This window comes from Schistocerca cancellata, chromosome 10 (genome assembly GCF_023864275.1).
Source record: "Schistocerca cancellata isolate TAMUIC-IGC-003103 chromosome 10, iqSchCanc2.1, whole genome shotgun sequence".
In the NCBI taxonomy this organism is placed as follows: Eukaryota; Metazoa; Arthropoda; class Insecta; order Orthoptera; family Acrididae; genus Schistocerca; species Schistocerca cancellata.
Window position 1 is genome coordinate 44,489,684 of NC_064635.1, and position 15,125 is coordinate 44,504,808.

Sequence of the window (15,125 nt, forward strand, 5' to 3'; positions counted from 1 at the left end):
GTTTCGAACTGACAAGTTCATCATCAGACGGCTGTTCACAAGATTTGCATGATACACTTTACATAATCGTCGGTTTTCGACTTTTATTCTTCCACTGTGGCGAAATATTCTTGGTGTGTTGGTGCTATCGGAAATTCCGTGAGATTTTATTGCGAAGTTGCAAGATTGTATTTATCAAGTATTCCAAAATACATGCAGCACTTATATGATTTGCTAATCACCATATTGTACAAAGCACCACACACACACACACACACACACACACACACACACACACACATACCAAAAAGTATTTGCCACAAATACTTTTTGGTGTGTTTGTGTTTGTGTGTGTTGCTTTGCACAATATGGTGATGTGCTTTTTATCAGTATACCGCAAATAAATCCGTTCTCTTGGAAAGAAAACACATACAAGAGGCACATGAAAATGTGCGTACAGTCGTTTCTGTTATTCCACACTTGAAGACGTAGTTTCGCTTAAGGGGCTCCGGAACGTCCTATACTTGCGATGTTAAAATAACGCTTATAAATTACATCTTTCCTCACAAAGTATTTGAGGTAGGAAGTTGAACTTTTTACAGATTATTTATTGGAATATGGGCTACAACTTAACACAGGGATTTTACAAAATTTTGGTTCAGTTATTAAATATGATTTTTTTTTCAATTGTAATGAAAATTCACAACATTTTTTTGCAATTTTTTATTTATATATTCACAAATATACAGTTTTTTTGGAAAAAGGCTGTGTTAAATTATGCAGAAGGTTACTGTGTAACATTTTCTGAAAGTTTGAAACAAATATGTTTGGAAGATCCTTAGAAAACATGTAATTAGTATGAGAAAATAAAAGTTTTGGGAATCGAGCGACAAAGATTGGATTAACTTTTTAGTGCATTCCAGGTCTATAGGATGGATTATCTTCATCCTCTGCAAACTCCTCCTCCAGCTTCCTCTTGTTCCTCCTCCTGTTTACTCTTGCTTGTATTTCTAGACTCTTTACAGCCCTGTCTGCAGCCCGAAGGCGTTCCTTGTCTAAAGCAAGCATCGCTCGTACCATGTTAGAACCTATCTTCATTCCCATATTTCTAAATACCTTGCACCTTACAATGTTGCCATCATTGAAAGTCGCAACAGCAACTTAACTTTTACTCATTATTATACTTCAACAAAACAGAGACTCAAGAAACAGAATTAATTACGAATATTTTCGAGATAACGACAGAGTAAATAAACATGAAACAATCGACAATCACACCAGCTATATATATTGAACCATCACAGGTTAGCCACAACACATACTTTATCTCACATCACTAAAATGTACCTGATGAACACGGACGTTAATAATAACACCATTTGACAGCAGTTTAACAGCGCCACAGTGGGTCACGCCCATGTAGAACACATTTCAAAAAAAAATTAAAAATAGTTGTAGTCTTCGGAATTGAATAAATTATATATCTATTAAAAGGTAATAGTCTGCAGATTCAGAAAACGCAAAAAAGTAAAAATTGAACTTTTCATGATTTTGAGCCTTTCCGGAGCCCCTTAAAGCGTTGACTCTTCTCCTTCTACAATACTTCACGCTTCCAGGTCCATTTTCAGTATGGTTTCCGCGTCTCCCCCATAACACAAAACAAGTCACCAATTTTTTTCCTTGGTCCATCCATACTTCCAGTATAGAGACACTGTCTCTAATGCGTAGGTCGCCTTCACATAGTCACATGGTTCTGTGTGTATTGTTTAAATTCTTGCTCTATCTGATAGTCATGTGGAATTTACACTCCTCAGCACATCTACAGAGACGCATTTTAGTGGGATTGGTTAATGTGGTATTATTTTACTTAGCTTCTAGTGATTTGGATATTTTCAGTTTTCCACTTTATTTCCACTGGAGACCTGCTAGAGACTTTTAGATCAAAATATAAGATTCTGAATCCTACAGAGAGGTGCATAGTTTATACGGATATTCGTTCTGCTTCTGATATTACTGTTGTGAATTGCTGAGTTCGTCCTAAATTTACAGTTATTAAACATGATATAATAATTTCATGTCGTTCAACGTCCTGGTACAAATCGTTAAATTGGACACTAGTTCGGTGAGTTGCATGTCCCTCATTTATCCTATAACACTTGTGCACGATTAATGTTTGTCTGTTAAATGTCAATGTTTCTTTTTATTTGTGCAACCGCTGAATTTTTATGTTATGTAATCTGAGTGCAAAATGAAATTTTAACGACAGAGCCTGCGAAATGCTGTACTTCTTTCTGAACACTAAATTGCATAGTTTTTTGATTCAAAGCGTTTCATGATATGTCTTCTACAATTTAAGAGGTGTCTTTCTGAGCATGCGATAATTACACTCTGTTGTACTTACGATATAGTCGTTCCTTTCCTGATGAGTGCAGGAAAATCACTAAATCGAAGAAAACAGTCACAACCATTCGTTTTAACTTATTAATTATTATTTGCACTCCGTTGGCGGCACCATCCATTAACACACAAAACTATACAGATTTCACCACATTGATTAATCATTTTCGACACTTTCTCCAATAAAACTTGTTCAATTTTTTTTTTTATTAGCAACGCTCGCAGCTACTTTTCGCGCTCAATGTTTTACTCAAAAATGTTCCTTTTGCCAGTACTTTTGCACGCATTTCCACGTATGACTTCCTACAGTGGATGACAGCAACAAACACACACGCCTTTCAGGTGATAATTAGAGGAATGCAACACTTTTCCCAACAATTCTTTCTCTTCACGGTTCTATTATGCTCTAGCAGCTACTTCAAAGTGGCGCTGAGTTCGAGGACGAATTTAAATATTCATTTGCATACAAAGAGTTTCAATAGTTGGTATGTCATGAAAAATGTGAGGTAAGATCTGGAGTTTCCGCGGATGTGGCCACCTTAAAACCACGGTATTCGTACAGGTGAATGGGACCTGCAGTTTATAGTGTTATCAGAACGTTACGTCATTTCTGGTGATTCTTCACATCGTACAGAGGTGGAGGTTAGGGTAAGAGCTGACTCAAAACATCTGTGTTCCACTAGGGTTTCCGTGCCGCTGCCTTTCGGTACCACGCAAACGCTTTACCACTACGCCAATTTCTTTTAAATGTTTTGCTGTAATCAAGTAAAGTGAATTACTACATTCTACAGCTATTGATGCATGTCTGATCCACTATCGTTATCTCGTTCAGATTTATAATAATAGTAAGACAGACTATAACAATCCGTATTTAATACTCAAAAGGAGACATTTTTTTTGTCATGCCCCACATTCTCCATTACCTGCAATTAGCATTGGGAAATATTTGTGTCGGCTTGTGAGTATAAGAAACGCCAGATTCCCGAAGAGAGGTCTGCGATATGTTATTTTGTCAACATTACACATCCGTTTTCTTATTCGCTTCACTTGAAGAAATACACTTTCACCGCGGAAGGACAGAACTCAGTGGAAGCATATGATGTATATTATCAGTCCTGCCCGCGAAAGGTAAACGTTCCGAGTTAGAGTCTCGGTTTAGCACACAGTTTTAATCTGCCAGGAAGTTTCATATCAGCGCACACTCCGCTGCAAAGTGAAAATTTCATTCTGGAAACATCCCTCCAGGCTGTGACTCCGCAATATCCTTTCTTCCAGGAGTGCTAGTTCTCAATGTTCGGCAGAAGAGCTTCTGTGAAGTTTGGAAGGTAGTAGGCAAGGTATTGGCACAATTGTAGCTGTAATGTCGGGTCGTGAGTCGTGCTTGGGTAGCTCAGTTTGTAAAGCACTTTCCTGAGAAAGACACAGGTCCCCAGTCCGCGTCTCGGTCCGGCACACATTTTCAATCTGCCAGGAAGTTTCATTATCAATCCTGTCTGTATATGCTGTTCGTATAGTCAGTTTCAAATAGCTGTGCCATTTTGGGTTGTTTCGGATGAATCCTTCCTGATATTTTGTGGTTGTTACTTTCTCAATGAACGATACTAATAGTTTTATTCGGAGCTCTATATTAATAAATTCTCAGCGACCTTATTCAAATTTCAGCACCTACTTCAGTGATGCGTCGTCCACTTATATCTCTGCATTGACATAACGGTGGGTAGTCTTGGGTTCGCAATCTCGTTGAACACAGGCGTATTTTCACCAACTTAATCACGTGAAACTGACTTAAGTGTGGAAACTGCAACTGTGACAAGGATAATAACAAATATTGGAACACCGGACGGAAAACTTGTCGTTCAAAAAATTGTGCAGTTATCCATTATTCTTCCTGTACTGTTTTCAGGCGAATACCTTTACCAACTAAGATGGCTGCGAAATGAAGTCACGAAGGAGGTATGCACCCATGCTGAAAAATGTGTGAAGTCTGCAAAATGCTGAATAGGTCGCTGCAGAACAAGTCATTGAGCGCAAATAAACTGACATTACATTGCAATATTACACGCTTCGAACACTGCTGTCATTAGAGATCCTAGAATATAAAGTTACATGTTGTAGTAGTAACGATCATAGTCACACGCTTATGGTCGTTTTACTGCAGTATTAACTTTTTTATATGTGTACAACGTTATGTTCCGAGTTATCGGATTATGGCAATGTCCGAAATGCAAAATATTGCAATAATAAAGTCAGCTTGCATCCAGTCGGTGACTTACTCCCCTATTCAGCATTTTGGGGACTGCACGTACCTCTATCAAGAAGTGCGTTAAAGTAGCGTACATGTTTTGTGTTAAGACCCAGTCATCTCATTTTTGATAGTTTTCGGCTTATAATTTCCTTCTATGGCATCGGGAGATTTTCAAAACGTGCTAGCATGTATGGTCATAATTCTTTCTTCAATGTCGTTCGTCAAGGTTTATTGTAATTCTTACAGGAATTCAGTACTGAGTTGCTCTTTATTTTCTGTCAGGCTTATAGTTCTGAAACTTTTCGTTAGATAGTTTGTGTCGGCGTCATCAGACTGCATTCAATATAATACATTTAATCACAAATGTTGTTCAGATAGTTTTTCAGTGTCATGACCCAAACGATTCCACAGTACGTGGGCGTGCTGAAAAGTGGTGCTTCTGATATTTTGGTGTGTGGAATTTCTTAAAGCTGTTTTCGTAAATCATACTTTATTAACATTCAACAGCTTTATTTTTCGATCTTCCAATTTATTTCTCGAAATAATCACCCCGGCAATAATCACATTTCTCCAAACGAGAGACAAGTTTGTTGATAAACTCACTGTAGAATGTTTGGCATTTTGAAGGAGCCACAACGTCAACTCATCTAGCATCGTTTCATCACCATCAGAGTGAATTCCTTGGAGCCACGTTGGGATTATGTGATGATCGACGAAAGGGCATAAGATTGATGTAAATGCCGCTGCTCTCGTGTATGGTGTGGCATTATCATGCTAAAGGAACACTTCTAATTCGTCAAAGTAGATTACAGCTCCCTGTTTTTCACGCACCGACATACAGCAGTTACGATACACACCACTAAAAATCACTGAACTCCATGTCAAGCCCTGTGACGCGTTTCGCCCGTTCTAGGTATCATCAGATAATCTGGGGAAAACACAGACTGTTGGAAGTAAAACTTGCTGTTAAAGGCAATAATAAATAAATGAATTAAAAATAACAAGAGGAAGACATACACCTAGGGAGATCAGGGACATATTTGCTTTCCAGGGTATGGTTAGAGGCATAAATTTCAACTCATAAAATACAGCACTATGACAGAGCTTACGGAATGAAAACTCTTGCTAATTGTGACCGAGGCGTGGATTGTACTGAAAAGTCTCATAGAGCTGACAGGTAACAGCCGGATAGCCACTGTCGACCTAGAGCAACACAGAAAAAGATAATGACAACAGCGAAAAGAAAGGTGCTAAAGAGTGCAAGGAGTACCTAATTCAGGCAAGTGGGCATATTCAGTGAACGTAAGAAACTCACTAATGCAAAACACACCCCCATAAATGCTAGGAGTCACACGTGAAACTTAATTAAGTCTATCTTGTGCAACCAAGGCTGTTCTTTCTGTACTTACACTCCGCTATGTCACGAGCTGTAATTCTAAACACTGTTTCGGCAGAAGGGTGCAACTTTCACCAACGAAGCGTGTAAGTCGAGCGAGTAATATGCATGACGTAATAAAAAATTCGATCAGTTTCCAGCACGCCTCCGTAAGTCAAGAGTCATCGCTCGCTCCAAGCAAAGCACTCCGGCATACAGCCACTACATCGTACCATTACATTGCTTTGAAATCGTCCCTCTGCATTATTCAGTAACGAGAATAGATTTACTACTTTGCGGCGGCGGCTTTTATTTCTACGGGGGCTATTCGGAAAGTAAATTACGATCGGTCGCGAAATGGAAACCACTGTGAAAGTTCCGAAGTAGCTTTGCACAGGTCTGGTGGGCGATGTCTCCAGTACGCCCGTCGACCGCTTCACGTCGCTATTTTCGGTTCTGAGTGCACAGTGAGCATATGAAGATGCCCAGGGAATAGCGTTTCCCGCCAAGTATGAGGGCCTGGAGAGAGATTCTGCCTGATATCATGCAGCCCACACAACGTAACTGTAATGCGGTTTCTTCTGCATGACGATTCTCGGCCGCACTCTGTACGGGCAATGGAGATGCTCCTGCAGCGTTTCCGACGGGAAATTTTTGATCACCCACAAAGCAGTCCGTAACTGGCTGCACCTGAGTTTCATCTCTTCTCACACAGACCGCTCGATTTTAGCACAGTGCACACGAGCGTAGAGTGTTGGCAGAATGCACAAGCTGCTGCCTTCTATGACGAGAGTTTTGAAAAGTTGGTCAAACGCTACGACATGTGTGTAAGTCGGGGCGACGACTACCTAAAGAAGTAGCTGGAAGGTGTATCTGACTGGTGAAAATAAAACATTTTTTATTTATTTTGAGTTAAGTTTCTCAATGGTTTCAATTTCGTGACCGATCGTAACTTACTTGCCAAATAACCGTTGTATTTACTGGTGACACCCTATGATCGCTTGCCGACCTGTTGTCGTATTACTTTCTCCTAATCTTCCATCACAATTCTGGTTTCTGTATTTTCTGTTGCGTTTCATATCCATTTAGTTTAGATCCTATAAATTCACCATCGTTACAAGGCAGTATGTTCCGCATTTATAGGGTGATCCCGAATAGCACATAAAACATTTGAGTGAGAGAGTACACAGAGAGTACTCTACTGCATTGGCTCCTTACTTAGCTTGCATTTATCGCGAATCTCTTGCCCAACGTATAGTCCCGTGTGACCGGAAAAAAGCGCAGGTGACGCCTGTATATAAGAAGGGTAGACCAATATCCTTAACATCGGTTTGTTGCAGGATTCTCGAACATATTCTCAGTTCGAATATAATGAATTTCCTTGAGACAGATAGGTTTCTGTCCATGCATCAGCACGGCTTTAGAAAGCATCGCTCCTGTGAAACGCAACTCGCCCTTTCTTCGCATGATATCTTGCGAACCATGGATGTAGGGTATCAGACGGATGCCATATTCCTTGACTTCTGGAAAGCGTTTGACTCGGTGCCCCCTGCAGACTCCTAACGAAGGTACGAGCGTATCGGATTGGTTCCCAAATATGTGACTGGCTCGAAGGATTCTTAAGTAATAGAACCCAGTACGTTGTCCTCGATGGTGAGTGTTTATCGGAGGTGAGGGTATCATCTGGAGTGCCCCAGGGAAGTGTGGTAGGTCCGCTATTGTTTTCTATCTACATAAATGATCTTATGGATAGGGTGGAAGCAATGTGCGGCAGTTTGCTGATGATTCTGTGGTGTACGGGCAAGTGTCGTCGTTGAGTGACTGTAGGAGGATACAAGATCACTAGGACAGGATTTGTGATTGGTGTAAAGAATGGCAGCTAACTAAATATAGATAAATGTAAATTAATGCAGATGAATGGGAAAAAGAATCCCATAATGTTAGAATACTCCACTAGTAGTGTAGCGCTTGACACAATCACGTCGATTAAATATTTGGGCGTAACATTGCAGAGCGATATGAAGTGGGAAAAGCATGTAATGGCAGTTGTGGGGAAGGCGGATAGTCGTCTTCGTTTCATTGGTAGAATTTTGGGAAGATGTGGTTCATCAGTAAAGGAGACCGTTTATAAAACACTAATACGACCTATTCTTGAGTACTGCTCGAGCGTTTGGGATCCCTATCAGGTCGGATTGAGGCGGGGTGCTAGATTTGTTACTGGTAGGTTTGATCATCACGCGATACGGAAATGCTTCAGGAACTCGGGTGGGAGTCTCTAGTGGAAAGGAGGCGTTCTTTTCGTGAATCGCTACTGAGGAAATTTAGAGAACCAGTATTTGAGGCTGACTGCAGTACAATTTTACTGCCGCCAACTTACATTTCGCGGAAAGACCACAAAGATAAGAGAGATTAGGGCTCGTACAGAGGCATATAGGCAGTCATTTTTCCCTCGTTCCGTTTGGGAGTGGAACAGGGAGAGATGATGCTAGTTCTGGTACGAGGTACCCTCCGCCACGCACCGTATGGTGGACTGCGGAGTATGTATGTAGATGTAGATGAGAGGATGTTCACAGATATTTCCTCCACTTTTATGTCTGAGGGACCCCCGTTCTCCAGTTGATCATTAATTATATACTCCGATTTCTTATCCTAATATATCTCTGTACCGCTATTACGACGGTATGCTTCGTGAGCGCTGTTTGGAAACAAACTTGTTCCATTCGGTCATGGTACTTCCTGTTGACAACAGTAAGCCGACTTTACTCTACACCCTGATGATGGCATTCAGTACCACTCTGTTCTATTTCCGGCGGTGATAGAAGTACGTTAACAGTGATAAACAGTAGCACTATTATTTTTAGAGTAACTAATGAAGTGTTGGCAGACGAGCCAACACCTTGTAGCTAGAGGAGGCCGAAAGGCACGGGTTAAAGCTCACGCAGACTGGCGTGAGGTCTGGAACAGTTAAGGGAAATTATAGTAGCAAATAAAGTACGTAGTTGAAGTAATACTTAACTTTATTACATAATTGGTGAACATCGCTCTTGATATCACATAAGTGCAATCTCAATATCAATTGGTAATGGCGCCTTGCTAGGCCGTAGCAACTGACGTAGCTGAAGGCTATGCTAACTATCGTCTCGGCAATTGAGAGCGTAGTTGTCAGTGATCCATCTCTGGCTAAGTCGACTGTACAACTGGGACGAGTGCTAGTCAGTGTCTCTAGACCTGCCGTGTGGCGGCGCTCGGTCTGCCATCACTGACGGTGGCGACACGCGGGTCCGTCGTATACTAGCGGACCGCGACCCATTTAAAAGCTACCACCTAGCAAGTGTGGTGTCTGGCGGTGACACCACATTCCTCCCCCGCAAATCGGCGAACGGTTGTGTTATAAGGCTTCCGCCCACCGTGGGGAGGACCCCATGTTGACGTATGCGACGAGGTGGGGAGACTAACAACAGGCGTGGCTGTGCCACCCGCACCCGGCCATTCGGTCCGGGGGGAGCTAGGAAACGCCTGGAAACCTAGTCCAGGGTGCACGCCAACATGCGGTGTATGCGCCCGTAGAGAGTCAGGAGGGGCCGAAGGGTCGACCTCCATCGAGTCGCAGCACCCGACTGGCGAAGACGACAGATGGTCCGGAGCGGGCAAGAGTTGCATGGCGGAGGACAACTGGTCACGGGAAGCGATCGGCGGCGCGAGACCCAGGGAGGCGCCCGGCGGCAGAAGAGCCAACACCTTGTAGCTAGAGGAGGCCGAAAGGCACGCGTTAAAGCTCACGCAGACTGGCGTGAGGTCTGGAACAGTTAAGGGAAATTATAGTAGCAAATAAAGTACGTAGTTGAAGTAATACTTAACTTTACTACATAATTGGTGAACATCGCTCTTGATATCACGTAAGTGCAATCTCAATATCAATTGGTAATGGCGCCTTGCCAGGCCGTAGCAACTGACGTAGCTGAAGGCAATGCTAACTATCGTCTCGGCAATTGAGAGCGTAGTTGTCAGTGATCCATCTCTGGCTAAGTCGGCTGTACAACTGGGACGAGTGCTAGTCAGTGTCTCTAGACCCCCCGGTTCCCGGGTTCGATTCCCGGCGGGGTCAGGGATTTTCTCTGCCTCGTGATGGCTGGGTGTTGTGTGCTGTCCTTAGGTTAGTTAGGTTTAAGTAGTTCTAAGTTCTAGGGGACTTATGACCACAGCAGTTGACTCCCATAGTGCTCAGAGCCATTTGAACCATTTGTCTCTAGACCTGCCGTGCGGCGGCGCTCGGTCTGCCATCACTGACAGTGGCGACACGCGGGTCCGTCGTATACTAGCGGACCGCGGCCGATTTAAAAGCTACCACCTAGCAAGTGTGGTGTCTGGCGGTGACACCACAAGTAAATTCGGCGCAATCGTGTTATTTCTAACGGGACAACTGGTTTCGGTCGAAAACGGGCTCCGCTCGATCTACACAACAAATAATTTTAAAGAAAGGGAAAGAGGAGTTTGACGTGTCGGAGGGTTGTTGCATTGCTCTGTGTTTGGTTTCTGGATACTAAAGGCTCTTGTGCCTGGTCATCATGCGACAGTGTGGTTCATCACATACCACTGACATTACCATCGGGCAACATTTATCTCTCACTTCTACAATATATCTTCCAGAACACAGAGCTAATCTCTCACAGATGCACAGATTCCAGATCCCAACTACAAAGCTCCCTATTGACATTTTGAGGGAGGTACCGACGTCAGTCGCAATTTTGTACTGAAGCAATTCCGTGACAGAAATTGAAAATTTGAGCAAAACCGAAACACGAATCGGGATCTCCTGCTTTACGCTAGCGATTGCTTCATCGCTTCACCTAACCGAACACGCTTTCCGTCCGATCCAAATTCTATACTTGTCACGTCCTTGGCCATTTATCTTACACCCTCACACTATTTACTGTATTCCTGAGCTAGGTTCGGAGCCTACACTGCATCCGCACCAAGGATGTGATAGGAGGCTTACAGATATACAACAAACAGTCCAAGACAAAAGAAAAGAGAGGGCGAGAGATGCGCAGCGAGGGAATTATCTCAATGGGGAGAAAATCTCTAGGTGTGAGTACGTGTACAGACAAACAAAAGATTACAATTACAGAAAAACTGGATGATTTGTTGAAGTGAAAGAACTTTACCAGTTGAGCAAGTTAATAACGGGCTGGTACCCCTCTGGTCCTTATGTAAATAGTTATTCGGCTTGGCATTGACTGACAGAGTTGTTGATGTCTTCTTGAGGGGTATACTGCCAAATTTTCAGAGTCAAAAAAATTCACCAACAGCCGTATACTTAAAGTATTTTACTTTATTCTGAAATCTACCAGTTTCGGCATTTCGTTTTGCCATCTTCAGGCCCCATACGCTTCTATGTTAATAGACGAACTTGTCACACAGCACCATAAATCAATGGATACCGTGAACTGCGACAAGTTAGTTAGTTTGGAAAGAATCGTATGGGGCCTGAAGGTGGCAAATTGAAATGCCGAAACTGGTCGCTTTCGGCATAAAGTAGGATGTCTTAAAATATACGGCTGTTGTTGAATTTTATAGACATTGAATATTAATTACCAGCCGATGTCCCCTGGCCATGAGGGACCGACACAGAGTGAATGTGAAATTTTGTCCAGTTGCCGCGTTAGATCGTGAAATTCCCGATATGGATGTAGAAACCCCCCCATCATAATGCTCAAAACGTTCTCAACTGGGAAGAGACCCGGCGATCTTGCTAGATAAGGAGGGGTTTGGCAAACACGAAGGTAAGTAGTATAAGTTCTCGTGAGCTGGTGGGCGTCATCTTGCTGAAATGTAAGTCCAGGACGTCTTGCCTTGAAAAGAGACAAAATGGGCCGTACTATGACGTGCTTCTGACGTTCTGATGATAACCAAAGGAGTCCTGGTGCGAAAAAAAATCACTCCTGGTTGTTAAGCCATATGGTGGCGACAGGTTGCCCACAGCATCTCCAGACACGTCTTCGCTCATTGGGGCTCACTTGGTAGCGGGACCCACATTGAAGCCTATTCTATTTCAGCCATTGAGATTTTATGTCGAAGGTGAGACCGGAGACGCCATATGGCCTGGCAAACAAGAGAGATGGTCTGGGATGCCTTCTCTTTTCAGCCATGGCATCCCTACGGCTCAGCGCTACGTGGATGATTTTCTAAGCCCCGCATTGTTTGTAACCTCCCCCTCACTTATGGACCTTAATGACAGTGAAAAATTAAACCGCGTGTACCTAATGGAAATTTGGGAAAAGCAATCGTCACCGAGGTTAATTTGTCGGTATATAGGGAGGAAAGGGTTACATCTAAATGAAAGGAAAAATGCTAATGAAACTGGTGGAAATTAATTTTGAAAAAGGGGTAAAGTTAATAAAGAAAGTAAATGTGCGGCCGTTACGTTAACAATCAACTAGCGGTAATTAGATATTTGAGATTTGGGGGAAATTACGGTCGCCAGTCCTATGGACAATTACTATAGCAACTGAAAAAGAAAGATTATTACACATATAATTAGCACTAGAAGCGTGGCAACTGAAGGTTGACACGTGTAGTGTGAAAACTGAAAGTTGGTCAGAAGTAATAAATTTCGCTACACTTTGGCCTAATTTAGCAAAAGAATTAATAAAACCGGAAAATCGAAAGTTAATTTAGTGACTGAAGTTAATAGTAAGCTTTCTTTCTGAAGCACATCGAAATACAGTAAAATACGGTTAGTCTTCGACTACCTCAACAATCATTTCAAAAGCTACTTGAATCTACACTATTTAAAAAGAAGAGATTCAACTTTGATCTTGAATTAAACGATTCAGAACAATTAACAATAGTAAAATTTAGTACGTACCAAGCTGAGCTGCAGTCACAGGTAAGCTAAAATACGGTAACAAAACTCGCACTCTTATTTTGTGCTTGTGTAATCTAAATATTGTAGCCAGCTATGAATGCCTTAACTGAACTTCAATGCTGGCGTTTGAATTTCAACGACACTCGTGTTCATTTCGGAAAAGGAAGGGACCCTGCTTGGTAATGCAATTGGGACAATGTGCAACAAAGGTTCATGCTAAGTAGCTGTAATTTAGTGATGCAACAATTTTAAAAGTTTGAAAAGGTGAGGTCTGCCATACAGTTCTAAAACTTTACGTGCTTCCAGTCTTCCTTGTTGGTTGATTGAAGGTTTAAAGCCGTCGATCGAGGAGGTGGCGACAGTCACTCATTGTCGGCCGTCGCTGTTGCAGAAGCTGGATGTTGGCGCGTCTTCTTCTCGACACAGTCACCAGACGAAACGGGCTCTTGATGTGCCCCAGCTAATGCTTCCCGTCCGCGACACCATGTCAGAAACTATCATCGCAAGTCGAGCGCAATTACATGCTGCCAAACCCCAAAAGCGCGGCAACTCGCGGGAGCTTCACACAACACACCTGCTCCACTCGCTACTCCAGCCAGACTCTCCCTCTGCCCGCGCTCCACGCGCCAGAGTTAGCACTACCAAAGATCCTAAACACTTTCGTTCTCCACACGACCTATCGATGTAATCGTTCGATAGCAGTATTCCCTAGGCAAGACCCAGCGTAAAAATACAAATAATATTTACAAAACAAACCAATTATACATCGACATAAATGCATAAATATATATATATATATATATATATATACAAATAGTAAAACAATTACAATATGTAAAGACACAGAAATGTCATATTCAGGTAACAAAAATAAGGAAAACAAATTTATAGTACAATAGATGGAAATAGGAGGATATGCATTTCCGGCGTTACGTGTTGTCCCTCATGGCAAGTTACCTTGAGCTTATATTTAAGGAAGATAATATCCATCCGTATACGACCATATTTTTTACTGCACGTCTTCGTGCTTGCCGAACCCTACCTTGGCTAGCAAGGTCGTTGCGCTCTCCGGAACAGAGAACGTCTGTAGTTTCATTGGCAGAGCCCTGCAAACATCTCTGCATGCTGACTATCTAGGGCGCCAGATGGACAGAATTTGGCACTATGCCCATCAAGAAGACATCCGATAACTCTGTGCCACGCTGAATACCCGCTTACATAGGGACCAGAGCAAGATCAGTCGAGTATTGACTTGCTCAGTTGTGGAGCACTTTCACTTGAATAAATCATTCAGTTTTTCTCAAACTGTAACCATAAACAATTGTTTGGCTATACATGTACATCACATCTACAACCCTTTCTTACACTGGGATAATTCCTTCGAGTGTATATGTGGTTTCTATTCCTTCGGACATATCCCGTCTTGGCACAAATTACATATTTTTTACTTCCGCCACATATTTATTTCAATGCCCAATTGCGTCTGACGCAGGTACGTCCCTAAATATGCTGATATTTATGGTGCTGTATCAAAAAACCATGGTGTCCGTTACGTCAACATGTCTGACACAACTGACCTCACACTTATGTGAAAAGGTACTTCACCTACATCTACGTCAAATCAAATTTAAGTGCCGAGCAGAGGGTTCATCGAACCACCTTCACAATTCCCTATTATTCCCATCTCGTATAGCGCGCGGAAACAATGGACACCTATATCATTCCGTACGAGATCTGATTTCCCTTATTTTATCGTGGTGACAGTTCATCCCTATGTAGGTCGGTGTCAGCAAAATATTTTCGCATTCGGCGGAGAAAGTTGGTGATTGGAATTTCGTGAGAAGATTCCGTGCCGGCCGTTGTGGCCGAGCGGTTCTAGGCGCTTCAGTCAGAAACCACGCTGCTGCTACGATCGCAGGTTCGAATCCTGCCTCGGGCATGGATGTGTGTGATGTCCTTAGGTTAGTTAGGTTTAATTAGTTCTAAGTCTAGGGGCTGATGACCTCAAATGTTAAGTCCCATAGTGCTCAGAGCCATTTGAGCCATTTAGAAGATTCCGTCCCAACGAAAAACGCTTTTCTTTTAATGACGTCCAGCCAAAATATTGTATCATTTCTGTGACACTCTCTCCCATATTTCAGGGTGCTAAAATACGTGCTGCCTTTCTTTGAACTTTTTCGATGTACTCTGGCAGTCCTATCTGGCAAAGATCCCACACCGCGCAGCAGTATTCTAAAAGAGGACGGACAAGCGTACTGTGG